We start from the raw sequence: 5,289 nt of genomic DNA, 5'->3' as shown, positions 1-5,289 counted from the left end.
AACTCCACGTCAATGGTCAAGGTCAACAATCCATGTTGACCTCAACTTGTCAAGTCCAACCAACCACTCGCCGAGTTCCTTGCATAGCTCGCCAACTCGCCGAGTCACTAGAGTGACTCATCAAGTTCCTAATGTTTGCGGCCGTAAACTCCTTGGCCAACTCGTCAAGTTTCCCCTGCAACTCGCTGAGTTCATGTGTGCCAAAAACTGGGAAAACCCTAACTGACTCGCCGAGTCCACGACAATCTTCATCGGACTCGCCGGGTTGACCATGCAACTCGTTGAGTCCCTTCAGTCCATTATCCATCCAGATGCTTTTTAGGCCATGTTAAGGTTCCATATTGCAGATCCAACTTCCCAAGGCATGTTTATCATGTAAAGTTGCAAACTTTACGTGCATACAAGGCTCTAATGTCTTACAATGACAAAACCAACCTTGCAATGGAATTTTACACTTAAATAAGAGTTCACACTTGCTAAAGTTGAAAGCTTTATAGGCTTAGAGACCAAAGAGAGTTCAGATCTGAAGTTACAACTTCATATCTTAACTCATACCCAAGAATAGCTTCTTAATATGCTAGAAAAGCCCTAATCTTCACCTAAATGAGATCTAGAAGGAAATGAGGTCAAGATAACAACTTGATACCTTCAATTGATGCTAACTGAGGTAGATTTCTGATTCCCACACGTTCCTTGCTTCTAGTCACTTGTTCTTCAAGCTCTTCCCACCAAGAATCCTCTTCCAAAGCTTAAAACACACAAATGGAGCACACACATGCATTAGGGTTTGCTGAGCTCTCAAGTGACTACAAGGAGGCCAAAGGAGGGTAATGATCCCTTAAATATGGTGCAAAACCCTGAAAAGTAGGGTTTCATCCTCCAGCTCCTACTCGTCGAGTCCCTTCTTGGACTTGGCGAGTAGGTCACTTAAACACGTGGACCAACCCGCTGCTGCTCGACGAGTCAGGGCACCCAACTTGTCGAGTAGACCTTGAAATCATGAAAATTTAACCATAAATCAATACTTTGGGAATCGGGGCGTTACAAAAATCCATATTTCATGCAAGGACCCAACCTATGACTTTTTCCTTTCTACCCTTCGGCTCAGAACACAATTCCAGGGTAAAATCTCTTAACTATCATTACATCGTTCCACAAGGGCTAAACTTTGCCTCCTGAAGGCCTAAAACCTTACACAATTGACTCCCGGTTCATGGATCATAAATGGCAGGAAACATGATGTTACACGGTGACCATTATTTGTCGCTTTCACCACAACGTGTAGTCGCCAAAATGAAAACTAAAAACCCTATACCACCACCGTTCATTGTTTTCATCACCACCATTTTTGTCTTACATCTTGATGTCTCTTCCAAAGGTACAAATTTCGTTTGTTTTTGTAACATGAAATAAACTCTTTAGCAAAACCAATCCCCAACCTCCTTTTATATATAGGGAGTGTTTGACAAAAGTAGTTGTTAGCCAGAAGTGGGTAACAGGTAGTTGGTAGCATGTAGCGGGTTACGGGAAGTTGTAGCTTTTAGTTTTTATATGAGTGTTTGACAAAATTAGCTAGATGATTTTGAAATATATATATAAAATTACGTAAAAGGACAATTGCTTAAAAACAAATAAATAAATAAATATATTTTTAAGGGTAATTATGGAAATTGATTTTAAAAGCTCAGTAGTGTTTAGTTAAACGATACATGAAGTAGCTTTCGGATTTGGAGCGTTTTGTTTAAACTAAAAGCTAGACGCTCATACTGCCAAATGAAGCTTTTAGTTTAAACCAGAACATTTTGTCAAAAGCTAAAAGCTAGAAGCTCCTAAACACTACTAAAAGCTCCACGCCAAACGCGCCCATAGAATTACAATACACGTCTATCGTTATTGACAAATTTCGTCTCCACCCACAATGATTACTACTTTGGAAGGGTTTTAACCATAAGCTTGGGCTTCTTTTACTGATCTTCTTCGTCTATTCATCATTTACGCCTCAATAGATAACACAACTGGTGAGTTTTTTTACTTTATTTGCATATCTTCTTTTTCTTTTGTGAACTATAAAATTTTTATTTTGTGTCTATGTGTCTTTCCTATTTAGTCGACTTCATCCCATATACATGTTGGTGGGTGTTTAATCTTCAAAACTTTATAATCTTCGATGTTGTTATGTGCTTAATCTTTAATTTCCTTCTTAAATTCTACTTTCATTCTTCATAAAAACAAACATGCAATTATCCATTCATTGAGTTAGACCTTGAATGAATGATTGAATTACATCTCATCATTTGAAATTGCTTAAAATAGCCATTGAAATTTCATTTGATTAAATGTTTTGTACCTTGTAATAAGAAAATGATAAGAAGGATACGAGAGTTGATGATTGTTAAAATGTATACAAGGTGTTTGATTGAATGTCTGGGTGAAATTTTATTCAGAGACATGAACAAATGGACATTCGAGTCATTTTTTATGAAATTTTGACTATGTTTGAATTTTTTGATGAAATTTATTTATTCCTAACACTTTGAATTTTATTCCAAGACTTGAATATGCTAAAATGTGTTTACTGGTGTAGCTTATATTTATCGAAGATGTAATATGCATACGTGGCTATTGGAACACACCCAAAACCATTTATTTATCAAAAGAACAAATTGTTGAATGGTTTAAGGATCAAATACAAAGTATCAACATCTTTAATTTGACAGATACCCTTTATTTTCCTCAAAGGTCACATAAATTATCATATGGTTGAAAATATTTTTTAGTATATCTACTGTTAAGAGCAATCATATTTATATGTGGTGAAAGCAGTTTGTGGTTGCTTAGAGTAAAAAATCAACTCATTATAGGTAATAGTGAACCAAAAAATATGGTAATCAAGAGTAATTTCACATTTTTCGCTGAGTTTAACCAATTTTTTGGGTTTTGTCCTAAAAAGATTTGAATTGCAATTCTGATATTTATTAGAGGATTTCGTATTGTCTTTGGCCCCTCTTTCATTTGTTTTGTTGTGTAAAATTGAATTGTTTTAATAACTTTTGGTAGTAGTTTTTGTGCAGCTGATTCTCAAAACTATTTTTCTTTTATTTTTTATTGTAATTTATTTTAGTAGTTCTTAGATTATGGAGTACCTCTTGGCTTGGCTTGGGAACTACAACTCATATAAGAAGATCTAAAAACTAATCTTTTTTGTATTTATTTCATTTCAGTAGATTGAGAACCAAGATCTATAAAAAAACTAACTTTTATTTGTATTTTTGTTTGTTTCAGTGAACCTAGAATCATAGATCTTTTCATCACTTCAAGCATAGGGCCCTTGATCGTGTTTCATTTATACATTTTCCACGTTTAGATCAAAGTGATGAAATCATCTTTACCAATTCAAATACCGTCTCTTTTGAAGAATACTTACGCAGCTCGATAACCTATCCATATAGGAATGAAATGTAATCAAATCCCATAAAATCAAGTTTCACTTAATTTTAGATATTGAAATGATCATTTTGATCCGGTTTTTTTTTTACATTGGTTTCCTTCAATTAATTTGATCTTAAAATCACCTATATATCAATCAATTACAAAATATATACTAAGGGGAATCAAAACGTCATTTGATCTTAAAATCACCTATATATCAATTACAAAATATATACTAAGGGAATCAAAACGTCAATTGTCCTCTGTTTGTGACGTACAAACGCTCCTGCCAAGGGTTTGGCTACGATGGTATTCACAAATCAGTATGTCAGTGATTTTGTAACCCTATTCTTGACCCTATTCTCCGTCTCTTATCACTCATATCGATCTCTGTCTTTCATTCCCATCACCATCTCCGTTGTCTATCTCTCTCTTGTACTTCAATGTTTGGTAGTTACTGTTGAAGAAGTTGATGTGATCATGTTACTTCAATTTTAATGGACATATTTTAACACCATCAGTTTAAGGACAAATCTTGTAACAAATAATTGTTTTTAATTGTGTTTTTATCCAAAATCATGAATTGTTTTTGTCCAGGCTTTCTCTTTCTCTTAGAAAACCCTTTTCAATATTTAAATTCAAGATTATTTTATGTGGTACTTCAAAAAGTAACCATCTTTGATACAAAAATGTTTAAAATTACGAAATATGGAACATTACACCCTTATTTCAAATGCAACCATGTTTTTTTTCAAGTTATATATAATTAAGACAAAATTGCAAAAATGGTCCTTGTGGTATGCAAATTTTTGGGGTTTTAGTCTAAACAGTGACTTTTTTGGTTTCGTAGTCATTTTGGAGTGGTTTGTATGTGAAAATGGTCCCTCCGAAAATTGAAATGACTATAATACCCTTGGGGTATTTATTTTTCATTTTTCTTTCATTATTCTTCAAATTTAATATTTATTTATTTATTTTAACAATTAAAAAAATAAAAAAGGGCCCACCTCTCTCTCTCTCTTTCTCTCTCTCTCTCTCTCCAGTTTCAATACCCAAAGATACAACCCACCATCATCTTCTTCATGACCCTCGTCTTTTTCAAACCCTAACTCCTCACCACCATCTCTCCTTCCTGTCACCAAAATCAACTACCAACACCACGATCTACAGTAGCAGCGACAGTGGGCGGTGATCAACAGATTCAGTGAGTTCCCAGTTTACCCACCTAGATCGTATAAGGATATGGTGGTGTCAGAGATCTACAGTAGCAACAACAGTGGGCGGTGATGGCAGCTTCGCTGCTTCCACTTCCTGTTCCGACGAGCTCGATGAGGATGGAGGCAAACTGAGATAGGTACGACGGAGGGAAGAAGTAGCGGTGGATGGTCGTGGGTGGCAGGCCTTGGTTGCCTCGCTATCTTCTTCGTTTTCTGGGCAGCAGGTCATCGAGAGGGAGGTAGTAGGAGATGGGATGAGGTTTGATGTTGTTTGGTGGTGATTCACGGTGATCAAAGTCACTGGTGGTGGTTATTGATGGAAGCAACGACGATTCTTGATGGGTTTTGATGGCAAGCTCCCAAAACCGGAGGAAGGCAGTAGATGGTGGTGTTTTGAAGCTTGCTTGACGGATTTTGATGGCGGGGATATAAGGTGGAGTTGTGGTGGATGGGTTCAAAAGAAAGAGACAAAGACAAATGCTTCACCTTTTTGAGTAAACCACAGTGGACCAGAAAAGAATTCAACAGGTTTTCTTGAGAGAGAGAGAGAGAGAGAGAGAGAGAGAGAGAGAGAGAGAGAGAGAGAGAGAGAGAGAGGTGGGACCTTTTTTATTTTTTTAATTGCTAAAATAAATAAATAAAT

The sequence above is a fragment of the Lactuca serriola genome, chromosome 3 (assembly GCF_051521515.1).
Source record: "Lactuca serriola cultivar US96UC23 chromosome 3, Lser_US96UC23_V15, whole genome shotgun sequence".
Lineage (NCBI taxonomy): Eukaryota > Viridiplantae > Streptophyta > Magnoliopsida > Asterales > Asteraceae > Lactuca > Lactuca serriola.
This window is presented reverse-complemented; position numbering follows the sequence as displayed.